The following is a 13,452-nucleotide window of genomic DNA, read 5'->3' on the forward strand; positions in this document are numbered from 1 at the left end:
ATTTCGTTACTTAAATTTGGTTCATTGGTATCCATTGGTCTTCATTCTATAGGTCACCTACTTTTCCGTTTAAAAATGAAAAATTGAAATTGTTTTATTTTTATTTATTTAATTGTATGAGGTATTTACATTTATAAATTAGTATGGTATTTTACATTTGTAATAATTATAATACATTAATTTTTAAATTAGCATTTCAGTAGAAAGTAAACTTTCATTTTTACAAACGTTTTACGGCTATCATTTATACATTGACAAAATTTACATATTTTACATATAAAGTTAGTATTATTTATTAAATTTTTATAATTTACAATTTCACAAAAGTTTTAAGTATTGTTTTTTTTTTTGTATTATACAATACAAATTAAATTTCACTACTATTACGATTGTTGCATATATTCGTACATTCATTTGTATATAGATACTAATTTAATAATATTTTACATTTATATTAATAAATTGAGTGCTATTGCTTGCGTTCAAAATTTATAAATTATAAATCACAATATTGAAAATGATAAATTGCAAGTTCAGCCTAATAATGCCTCCATAATCAAATCAGGAGCAAGATGAACAACTTCGGCGCCTGAATGTTGTTTTTAGAGATCTGTTAATTACACGACTCTACAAAAAAAAAATTTCTTAGTCCTAAAGTTTATTTTATGATTTTCTGATTAATTCTGAACAAAAACGACAAGAAAGTGCCATCTTTTCGTATAAAGTTTGCTTTTGTAAAAATTATAGTAATAATACTATATTTGGAGTTAAATAAGAGATAGTACCTATGAACATAAAAGAAAAAGTAAAAGTGTGCACTTTTAAATTATTTTTTACTTTTTTGTAAGTTATTTTGATAGTAAAACTTAATTAAAATGTTTCTTTAAGTGATTTCATTTTCAATTAAAAATTAAAACCACATTTTTTTTTAAATATTATTAAAACGGTGTTTTAACGATATATTGTTATGGACCTTAGTATTTAATGCATGCAATGTAAAGGATTGTTTGCCCTGAGACCGCAAATGATCCTAAACGAATCATAGCTAAAAGCAATTTTGTTTGCCCTTGAGATCGCAAGTGATCCTAAACTAACAATAGACAAGAAATCCTGACCTTGAATCTTCTTCTACTCCAGTTTCACACGATTTGACACGACATATACCTGAGCCATCGATAAAATTATCGCAAAATAGTAGCTTATCTCTTAGTTCTCATAAAAGTAATTCCGATAAGGAGTTTTTACCGACACCAGAACAACCAAAACCTCATTTCGTCACCACAGAAGATTTTAATGATTTGATTAGAGATTTTAATTTGCCAAAAAGTAAAGCAGAGCTTTTAGACTCTCGCTTAAAACAGTAATATTACGGATCAGAGGACTAGGCATGAAACATTCTCAACATTTTTCACAAAAGAAGATGGACTTTGTTTTAGCAACGACATAAAAGGTTTGTTCAAAGAAATTGGCATACTTTGTGTTTCTAGCGAATGGCGTTTATTCATCGATAGTTCTACTGTTTATTTACATAATGGAAATAAATTTCCATCTCTTCCAATCGCTCACTCAGTATATCTAAAAGAAAATTATGAGCTTCGATCAACGTTATCAAGGCCAATACAATGAAAACATGATGGGATACTATATTTGGGGTTTATTAAGATAGATTACCTATGAACATAAAAAAAAATAAAAGTGTTCACTTTTAAGTCACTTTTTGCTTTTTTTGTAAGTTATTTTGATAGTAAAACTTAATTAAAATGTTTTTTTAAGTAATTTCATTTTCAATTGAAAATTAAAACCACATACTTTAAAAAATATCGTTAAAACGGTGTCCTAAAGAAAAAAGCAAACCTTTTCATGGCATATATTTTTTTCGTCTAATTAAGACCTAAACAATGGAAATTTACTGCTTTAAAGTTATGGTCAAATTTTGTGTTGACACGTGTGTAAATCCAAAGGCATCATAGGAGACACTGTGTTTAGCACGTCGAAAATAAGTGTTAAAAGTGCTTCTCCAAAAGTCCGATGTAATTTGTAGTAGATCATCCGATGCCTGAAAAATATTTAAAGTTGGTTAGAAATAATTAAAATATCTATATTCGTAGAACAAACCTTGTTATTTGCCTGTTGCGTTGTGCGATTCTACTTTTATTGTGAATTTGAATATGTATAAATTGTTGTTGCTGCTACACCATTAGGCGATTATCCACCAATATTATAAACATGGGAAACATTAATACCAACTCTGTTAAATAATAAGAATATCATTATTGTTTTGTCTTAGTTTTGCAAATAAATTCGTTTCAATAATTCCTGTTGTTGTAGCATATTTTGTGTTGTATTTCTAGGTGCATGATTTTTGTTACTTCCTGACACAAAGGACTACGAGTGCGTCTTCCATCATACGTCGAATTTGTAATGTACGATTGATGAACGATTGCCGTTGTAAGCCTTGAAGAACTGCTGGTAGTTTTCCCTGCACCCATACCAAGTATAGCTACCTTCCTATATGGGAGTATATGGGTGGTATCCAGCTTAAGCTTTCTCCGAAGTTTGCAAATATCTGAAAAGGATAATAAAAAGATAAAAGTATATTCCAACAAAAGATTTCATGTTTAGTATATATGTACATATATAAGGTGTGATATTATCAGGGTGAGTTGATGCCACTCTACTACCGAGATTGCCATTTCACTACAAAAAGTTACTATAGCGTATGTGTTGGTAAAAGCTGAAAAACTTTGTATTTTTAGTGGTGTATGAGTTAGCTCCGTCTTGTAGGGTACTTTTCGTTTAATTGACCCTATGGTTAATTGGTTTCCCCGTTTAATAGAACGGTGTTATCGGGCAAAAAATATAGCATATGAAAGCCCATGTAAATTTTCTCGGATAATTGGACTCGGTCAATTGATTTTCCCGCTTAGTGGGTTCATAATATATGTCATCAAAAATCATTTTCCTTTTAAATTTCCCCGGTTAATTTCTCCAAATAATATTGTTGAAAAAATTAATCTTCTAATCAACACTGTACAATTTTTTAATAATAAATTTGAATAACAAATATATATATCTTAATATATAAAAATCACGTGTCACGTTGTTTGTTTTCGATGGACTCCTAAACTACTGAACCGATTTTAATGAAATTTTTAACACTGTGTGCAGTTTGGTCCAACTTGAAAGATAGGATAGTTTATAACTCTCTTTAAAGTCGCATTATTTATTTATTGCAAATTATTTGTTTATTATTAGCAAAGAGCCATCCACCAGTTGGAGGCGCCAAGTGCGCTATGTTACACTAGATGGCGCTACACTTCTTTCTAAATTTTCATGGATTTAGGCTGTCATAACAAAAGCTGCCACTTGCTAAAAACATTAAATGAAAATGAGTTGTTTGAAGTTTATACTATTTGTGGTAAAATTATACGAATCTATGACTTCCAATATTCTAAATTTAAGAAAAAATCACATACAATTTGTGAAATAAATAAAGTTATGTACATATGTATGGTCAGACAAATAAGCAATGCTGCCACTCTTTTCCAGTAAATCTTCCTCGAATTTGGGAGATTTCAGAGGAATTTAGGAAATCGAAGAGTTGCAAAAAAAAATTCATTTATTTGCATTTAGGTATAGAATTTTGTAATGCCCGGTTTCACAGTCCATACTTAAGTTGTGCCTAAATAAAATCTTAGCTAAGTATTGTTGCAAACTGAGTAGTCGTTTGCGTTTCACAGTCAATGCTTAATCTCTATAAAATTTTATTATGATATATGGCAACGTTATTATTATTAACCCAAACGATTACCCTCCACCCGCCCAACCGACGCGTGGGGCGCAGTCCGCATACGAGCGGAATTTGCCGAGTCTAGAAAGGCAAGAGATTTTTAAGCGTCCGGTTCTCAAACTGCTCAGCTACAGAAAGAAACATTTCAACAGCTGAGATTTAAAAATTTATAAAAACAAAAAGTTAAAAATTTCTGAATATTATTTATTAAGAGAAGACAAAATAGTTTTTTTGATGCTAAATATTGAGTCAGATGGATCAAATGTGCTGGAATGCGAATTAAAATCATGACATATTCGGCAGAATGGTTCATTTAACTCAAAATTTGTTCTAGAAGATTTTAGAAATAATGGTCTAAACTGCCTGGATGAACGCAATGGGACATTAAACTTAATATCAGACAAAAGGAATGAACTACAAACTAAACCATTCAGAAGTTTTACTAGAAAAATTATACCTAGCATTTCTCTGCGACTAGTGAGTGTGGGAAGATTTATAAGTTTTAAACGACTAGTATACGGGGGAAGATTCAATCTTGAATCCCAATGTAAGTGGCCTAAAGCAAAAAGTAAAAATTGTTTTTGAACGGACTCAAGCTTATCAGAATGGGATTGATAGCTAGGATTCCATACCACAGAACCATACTCCAATATAGGCCTTACCAATGTTGTATAAAGAATTTTAGTAATATACGGATCACTAAATTCTTTAGACCAACGTTTAACAAAGCTAAGAGCACCTTTAGCTTTTAAGACAATTGAATTTACATGAGAATTAAAATTTAGTTTAGGGTCCATATTAACTCCTAAATCAACAAAGCTAAAAACTTGCTCTAAACTGAAGTTATTTATTACATAGGGGGAAAGATCAACAGTTCTACGGGAAAAGCACATCGTTTTACATTTTTTAAGATTCAGTGGCATATCATTTTTGTGACACCAAGTAACTAAACTATTTAAATCCGATTGCAACTCAGTCCTTTCGTTATGAGAAGTATATGATTTAAAAAGTTTTACATCATCCGCATATAATAAAATTTCTGAAAACTTAATTACTGAAGGTATATCATTGATGAACAACAAGAACAGAATCGGGCCGAGATGACTACCCTGTGGAACCCCTGAAGTGACACTAATTGAATCGGATAATGTATTATTAAATAAAACTTGTTGTTTTCTGTTAGTAAGATATGAGGATACCCATTCAAGAAGTCTTGGTTGAAAACCAAGAAGATTCAGTTTTTGCAAAAGAATTGAGTGGTTTACTCTATCGAATGCTTTACTAAAGTCTGTATATATAACATCAGTATTCTTATTATCCCTAAAACCCATTGACACATGGTTTACAAATTCAAGCAAGTTAGTTACTGTAGATTTCCCTTTACAAAATCCATGCTGAGAGAATGAAATTAAAGGAGAGATTAAGAAAGTTATTTGGTCAGTGACAATAGCTTCAAAAAGTTTGGGTATAGCTGACATTTTAGCTATCCCCCTATAGTTCTCAACAGATGATCTAACTCCACTTTTATGCAAAGGTAATATAAAAGAGTTTTTCCACATTGACGGAAAAATACCTTGTTTAAGAGATAGGTTAAAAAGCTTAGTTAAGGGCAGATAGATATATTTTGCGCAATTTTTAAGAAAGCTTGAGGGAATCATATCAGGGCCATATTTAAACGAATCTTTTAACGTAACTAAATAATTTAAGACATCTGTTTCAGAAATAATTGGTGTATTAATTACAGTACTCGGACATAACACTTGATGATATGGCACATTCATAGGGTAGTTTGAACAATAATTGGATTTGAAGAATTCTGCAAACATATTAGAAATAATATAATTGTCACATGACATTGTTGATTTATATTTCATCGCGGACGGAAAATTTGAAATCCTGCGTTTGGAGTTAACGAAACCATAAAACAATTTCGGATTACGAATAATATTATTTTTTACTTTGATTATGTAGTTTTTATAAAATTTTTTGTTAAGTTCCTCAAACTGACGACGCAATTTAGAATATTTTAAATAGTCAACAAGAGCTCCAGTTCTTTTATAAAGTTTAAAAGCACGAGCTTTTTTATTTTTTAATTTACATAGCTCATTCGAATACCACAAATTTGAACTTTTTCTTTTGATAATAAAACATTTCGGAACAAATCTTTCAAAAATATTAAAAATTGTTTCATTAAAATGTGATACATTTAATTCAATATTACCACTATAATCAGGCCAAGTCAATTTAGAAAGTTCACAATTAATCTTTTTGAAGTTAGCTTTCGCAAAGTTGAACCGAGAACAAAGGTCCTGTTTGTTGCATACAAGTAATTCGTCTATGATTTCGATATTAATTTCCAAGGCAGGGTGATAAGAGTCCTCTGGCAAAACTAAAGGATCAGATCGGACCACAGAAACTGTTGAAGTATTATCAACATAGACCAAATCTAAGAATTTACCAAACTTGTTCGGTATTAAGTTAATTTGGTTAAGACCCATCCCAGACATTTCTTCCAAAAACTCATTAAAGCTTAAACGAGTGCAAAAAGGGGTAATGCAATCGTCAACCGATTTCCAAGATACACACGGTAAATTGAAATCGCCTAGAACAATTATGTAATCAGTATTCTTAGCAATTGAAAAAACATTATTTATTAAAGAAACATGCTGCGTATATACAGATAAGTCCGATTGAGGCGGAATATAAGATAAAGTTAGATAAATAGAACATTTATTAATACAAATTCGTATGCACTTAAATTCAATAAAGTCCGCATGAGGAACTTCTACTTCTTCAGATGGAATTGAAGAATGCACAGCAAATAATACACCCCCCCCGACTCTGTTCAGTCGATCGCATCTAAAGATTTGAAATTCACTATTTAATATTTCGTTATCAAAGATATGAGGTTTAAGCCAAGTTTCAGTAAAAGCGATGACTTTAAAATTACAATTAGTGCTGTTCAAATACAATTCTTTTAATTTTGTATTTAAACCCCTTACATTTTGATAGTGAATTTGTAATGAATTTTTTATAATTAGTTTTTTGAATCCGCGGCATTTTTTGGAATATGAGCAATTACAGTTTGTTTTTGTTGCTTTTGCTCGAATTCGCGCACGAAAGCACCAGGTGGCCAAAATGATTCATCAAGTAGCAATTGAAAATTAACAGCTGAAACGCCAATCTTGAAAGAAGATATGTTTCTTTCGTATTTAAAGTTAAATTTTCTCACATCAATATCAATATCGTTAATTTTTAATTTCGACGAGATGTAAAACTTTATATCTTCGATTGTGGTATCCGAAGCGAATCTCGAAACGAAAATAGATTTTCGTTGAGGTATTACTACCAAATTTTTTGCCACAAACTCAGAGTTAATAGGAGGCGGATCCTGAATAGTTTTCCGCTTAAGGTTATCGTTAATTGTTTTCGGAGGATTAAGCACTTTTGAAGAGGAAGGCTTCTCTCCTTGAGGGCAAGGAGATGAGAGATTAATAAGGTCTAATTTCACCGGTGACATACTTTTCACGGACAAAGTGGCAGGTTCCTCATTAGACGGACGTTTACGTTTTGATGAAGGCTTAGCATTATCATCTTGATCATTTAGGCATTTAAATGATTGAAGCAACACTTCATAATGCTTAAATTTTTCTGTAAGGTTTTGAAGTTCTCGACCGATTTCTTTAAAATTATTGCGCGCCTGTTTAAAAACTTTAAATAATTCAATATCTGTCGGTCTACACTTTAAGCACGACCAGCGCAGACCCTTTCCATCGAGAATAGAATCTAAGATTCTACCTGTCAATCCAGCACATTTAAGATGGGCAAGCCCGTCACAAAGCCAACAAGAAACAAAACGATCAGAATCGCCTTTAATAGTACAATTCGGAAAATTGCAAGTCATTATGAAAAAAAAAAAAATTTAAATTGAAGGAAAAAACAGAATAGTAAATAATAATAAAAATTAAAATATGATATAATAGTAAATAGAAAAACAATAATAGTTATACTGAATTAGCCGAGATCACAACCAATATAATAGTGAGCAGTTTGAGAAGCACTGAGCCACTTAAAAATAACACGCAAACAGCTGTGAGCAAAAATGAAAGAAAAAAAGACGAATCAAAAGAAAAAGAGCAAATTAAAACAAAAACAATATGCAATCGCACAAACAATTGCAAAGTAGGAAATAAAATTGATAATTGATAACAACAACAAATGATTTAAAAGACTCGGCACCAGAATTTAAGAAAATAGTTAAAATACAATTAAAATTTAAATATAACACAAAAGCAAATTAGCACAAATACTTAGCTTTAGATTACACTTATTAAAAGTAAACTTTCTTTAATTATATTAATAAATTTAAGCACAAATTCAAGAACCGAGAAAAAATTAAACTTCACAGTTTGACGTGTTGCCAGATTGTGGGCAACATATGTTTTACAAATGTCATTCATAAAAATATGTTTGAAATATTTAAATTATAACAGACAATACATAAATTTGCGAGGAAAATTATATCAAAAATTGATGAAAACAACAAAAGAACCCCAAATTTCAACACTAGCGAGTCGCAGCACCTATGGAAACTGAAGGAAAAGTATAAGCTGTTATTGAGTGCAAACGAACGGACACTTGCCCTACGCTACGAAAGATGTCGCTGAAAATTCAAAGCAAATTCAAAACAAAAATCAGCTGTTATTTAAGCATTGCTTAAGCCTCCCATTTTCAGTGCTTAAGCATAACCTAAGTATGGACTGTAAAACACTATTTTCCTGTTTTATCTTAAGCACAACATAAGTATGGAGTAAAATTATAAATAAATGTCCATTTGTGGGTTAGATTTGGATAATCCATGTTTTTCCCATGGGCAATTATATGTTGCATGCTCACGTGTGGGAAAACCATCAAATCTATTTGTGTTAGCTCGAGACAGGTTAACCAAAAATATTGTGCACCAATTAGTGCTAAGTTAAATTAAAATGTTTATAATTCATAAAAATAAATACTACTATTAAAAATTAAGAATTATATATCCTAAGCTTATAAAATAAAATGTTACATGTTATCAACTGCCCTGCGTGAAATTATTTGTTTTGAAAAGGAAGTTGAATTTAGATTGTATTGAAAAGCATTTATTTTCGATTTTTCTACATTTTTTTTTCAATGTAACGCAGCTTGATAAACAACATTTTTTGTTTTCTGTTCCGGAGCGTAAATCTACAGAACCGTATGAAAAACATGGCATTTCCAGATTTGCCACACATTTCCAGCGACTGTCATTGTGACCTCTTGATTGACATCGCAAATGCAAGTTTCACTGGAAACTAATACGTTTGAACTGAAATGGCAAATCGTTGGAACTCAGAGGAATTGGTGGAATCAAGCATTCTGCCCCTTGTAAGTCCCTTTCAAAACTCTTGCAACTATCACATTATTCGATAGCTGCGTCACAATCAGGGTTCAATTACACAGTTTCGACATAATTACATAATAATGACAGATCCAACTTTAAATGATGCGGCGGCATATCAAACAAATCCAAAATTTAGAAATTCAACACACAAAATGATCTGGCAACACGTCAAACTGTGAAGTTTAATTTTTTTTCGGTTCTTGAATTTGTGCTTAAATTTATTAATATAATTAAAGAAAGTTTACTTTTAATAAGTGTAATCTAAAGCTAAGTGTTTGTGCTAATTTGCTTTTGTGTTATATTTAAATTTTAATTGTATTTTAACTATTTTCTTAAATTCTGGTGCCGAGTCTTTTAAATCATTTGTTGTTGTTATCAATTATCAATTTTATTTCCTACTTTGCAATTGTTTGTGCGATTGCATATTGTTTTTGTTTTAATTTGCTCTTTTTCTTTTGATTCGTCTTTTTTTTCTTTCATTTTTGCTCACAGCTGTTTGCGTGTTATTTTTAAGTGGCTTGGTTGTAATCTCGGCTAATTCAGTATAACTATTATTGTTTTTCTATTTACTATTATATCATATTTTAATTTTTATTATTATTTACTATTCTGTTTTTTCCTTCAATTTAAATTTTTTTTCTTTTTTTTTTTCATAATGACTTGCAATTTTCCGAATTGTATTATTAAAGGCGATTCTGATCGTTTTGTTTCTTGTTGGCTTTGTGACGGGCTTGCCCATCTTAAATGTGCTGGATTGACAGGTAGAATCTTAGATTCTATTCTCGATGGAAAGGGTCTGCGCTGGTCGTGCTTAAAGTGTAGACCGACAGATATTGAATTATTTAAAGTTTTTAAACAGGCGCGCAATAATTTTAAAGAAATCGGTCGAGAACTTCAAAACCTTACAGAAAAATTTAAGCATTATGAAGTGTTGTTTCAATCATTTAAATGCCTAAATGATCAAGATGATAATGCTAAGCCTGCATCAAAACGTAAACGTCCGTCTAATGAAGAACCTGCCACTTTGTCCGTAAGAAGTATATCACCGGTGAAATTAGACCTTATTAATCTCTCATCTCTTTGCCCTCAAGGAGAGAAGCCTTCCTCTTCAAAAGTGCTTAATCCTCCGAAAACAATTAACGATAACCTTAAGCGGAAAACTATTCAGGATCCGCCTCCTATTAACTCTGAGTTTGTGGCAAAAAATTTGGTAGTAATACCTCAACGAAAATCAATTTTCGTTTCGAGATTCGCTTCGGATACCACAATCGAAGATATAAAGTTTTACATCTCGTCGAAATTAAAAATTAACGATATTGATATTGATGTCAGAAAATTTAACTTTAAATACGAAAGAAACATATCTTCTTTCAAGATTGGCGTTTCAGCTGTTAATTTTCAATTGCTACTTGATGAATCATTTTGGCCACCTGGTGCTTTCGTGCGCGAATTCGAGCAAAAGCAACAAAAACAAACTGTAATTGCTCATATTCCAAAAAATGCCGCGGATTCAAAAAACTAATTATAAAAAATTCATTACAAATTCACTATCAAAATGTAAGGGGTTTAAATACAAAATTAAAAGAATTGTATTTGAACAGCACTAATTGTAATTTTAAAGTCATCGCTTTTACTGAAACTTGGCTTAAACCTCATATCTTTGATAACGAAATATTAAGTAGTGAATTTCAAATCTTTAGATGCGATCTTCTTGTTTTAACCGTGAAACCGTACGCACGCGTTTTATTTTGACGGCTATTTTATATTTTCATTTAATACAGGCAATTAGGTTTTTTATATTAATCGCGCACCCCCTTATCTTTTCGTAATCGTAACTTTTCATTTCTCAAAAACGCTTGAGAATTTTCATGGAAACAAATAAAATGAATTTAAATAAATAAATAAATCGCATAATCGCATAGTACACCCCTGTTGCTGTGCATTCTTCAATTCCATCTGAAGAAGTAGAAGTTCCTCATGCGGACTTTATTGAATTTAAGTGCATACGAATTTGTATTAATAAATGTTCTATTTATCTAACTTTATCTTATATTCCGCCTCAATCGGACTTATCTGTATATACGCAGCATGCTTCTTTAATAAATAATGTTTTTTCAATTGCTAAGAATACTGATTACATAATTGTTCTAGGCGATTTCAATTTACCGTGTGTATCTTGGAAATCTGTTGACGATTGCATTACTCCTTTTTGCACTCGTTTAAGCTTTAATGAGTTTTTGGAAGAAATGTCTGGGATGGGTCTTAACCAAATTAACTTAATTCCGAACAAGTTTGGTAAATTCTTAGATTTGGTCTATGTTGATAATACTTCAACAGTTTCTGTGGTCCGATCTGATCCTTTAGTTTTGCCAGAGGACTCTTATCACCCTGCCTTGGAAATTAATATCGAAATCATAGACGAATTACTTGTATGCAACAAACAGGACCTTTGTTCTCGGTTCAACTTTGCGAAAGCTAACTTCAAAAAGATTAATTGTGAACTTTCTAAATTGACTTGGCCTGATTATAGTGGTAATATTGAATTAAATGTATCACATTTTAATGAAACAATTTTTAATATTTTTGAAAGATTTGTTCCGAAATGTTTTATTATCAAAAGAAAAAGTTCAAATTTGTGGTATTCGAATGAGCTATGTAAATTAAAAAATAAAAAAGCTAGTGCTTTTAAACTTTATAAAAGAACTGGAGCTCTTGTTGACTATTTAAAATATTCTAAATTGCGTCGTCAGTTTGAGGAACTTAACAAAAAATGTTATAAAAACTACATAATCAAAGTAAAAAATAATATTATTCGTAATCCGAAATTGTTTTATGGTTTCGTTAACTCCAAACGCAGGATTTCAAATTTTCCGTCCGCGATGAAATATAAATCAACAATGTCATGTGACAATTATATTATTTCTAATATGTTTGCAGAATTCTTCAAATCCAATTATTGTTCAAACTACCCTATGAATGTGCCATATCATCAAGTGTTATGTCCGAGTACTGTAATTAATACACCAATTATTTCTGAAACAGATGTCTTAAATTATTTAGTTACGTTAAAAAATTCGTTTAAATATGGCCCTGATATGATTCCCTCAAGCTTTCTTAAAAATTGCGCAAAACATATCTATCTGCCCTTAACTAAGCTTTTTAACCTATCTCTTAAACAATTTTTTTTTTAACCTTCCGTCAATGTGGAAAAACTCTTTTATATTACCTTTGCATAAAAGTGGAGTTAGGTCATCTGTTGAGAAATATAGGGGGATAGCTAAAATGTCAGCTATACCCAAACTTTTTGAAGCTATTGTCACTGACCAAATAACTTTCTTAATCTCTCCTTTAATTTCATTCTCTCAGCATGGATTTTGTAAAGGGAAATCTACAGTAACAAACTTGCTTGAATTTGTAAACCATGTGTCAATGGGTTTTAGGGATAACAAGAATACTGATGTTATATATACAGACTTTAGTAAAGCATTCGATAGAGTAAACCACTCAATTCTTTTGCAAAAACTGAATCTTCTTGGTTTTCAACCAAGACTTCTTGAATGGGTATCCTCATATCTTACTAACAGAAAACAACAAGTTTTATTTAATAATACATTATCCGATTCAATTAGTGTCACTTCAGGGGTTCCACAGGGTAGTCATCTCGGCCCGATTCTGTTCTTGTTGTTCATCAATGATATACCTTCAGTAATTAAGTTTTCAGAAATTTTATTATATGCGGATGATGTAAAACTTTTTAAATCATATACTTCTCATAACGAAAGGACTGAGTTGCAATCGGATTTAAATAGTTTAGTTACTTGGTGTCACAAAAATGATATGCCACTGAATCTTAAAAAATGTAAAACGATGTGCTTTTCCCGTAGAACTGTTGATCTTTCCCCCTATGTAATAAATAACTTCAGTTTAGAGCAAGTTTTTAGCTTTGTTGATTTAGGAGTTAATATGGACCCTAAACTAAATTTTAATTCTCATGTAAATTCAATTGTCTTAAAAGCTAAAGGTGCTCTTAGCTTTGTTAAACGTTGGTCTAAAGAATTTAGTGATCCGTATATTACTAAAATTTCTTTTTACAACATTGGTAAGGCCTATATTGGAGTATGGTTCTGTGGTATGGAATCCTAGCTATCAATCCCATTCTGATTAGCTTGAGTCCGTTCAAAAACAATTTTTACTTTTTGCTTTAGGCCACTTACATTGGGATTTAAGATTGAATCTTCCCCCG

General features: G+C 31.0%; 2 long non-coding RNA genes across 2 annotated transcripts in view; one reads left to right on the forward strand and one right to left on the reverse strand.

Moving 5' to 3' along the window:
• Positions 1-414: 414 nt before the first annotated feature.
• On the forward strand, positions 415-3,091 carry LOC128923058 (uncharacterized). The gene is made up of 2 exons (XR_008472141.1): positions 415-1,450; positions 2,352-3,091. It is a non-coding gene; the product is annotated as an uncharacterized LOC128923058 (long non-coding RNA).
• LOC128923057 (uncharacterized) overlaps positions 1,838-13,452 on the reverse strand; it is a 30,721-nt gene continuing 19,106 nt past the window's right edge. Inside the window, exon 5 of the long non-coding RNA XR_008472140.1 lies at positions 1,838-1,891. This is a non-coding gene — a long non-coding RNA (uncharacterized LOC128923057). The remainder of the gene's footprint in view (positions 1,892-13,452) is intronic.

Source organism: Zeugodacus cucurbitae, chromosome X (genome assembly GCF_028554725.1).
Source record: "Zeugodacus cucurbitae isolate PBARC_wt_2022May chromosome X, idZeuCucr1.2, whole genome shotgun sequence".
Classification (NCBI taxonomy): domain Eukaryota; kingdom Metazoa; phylum Arthropoda; class Insecta; order Diptera; family Tephritidae; genus Zeugodacus; species Zeugodacus cucurbitae.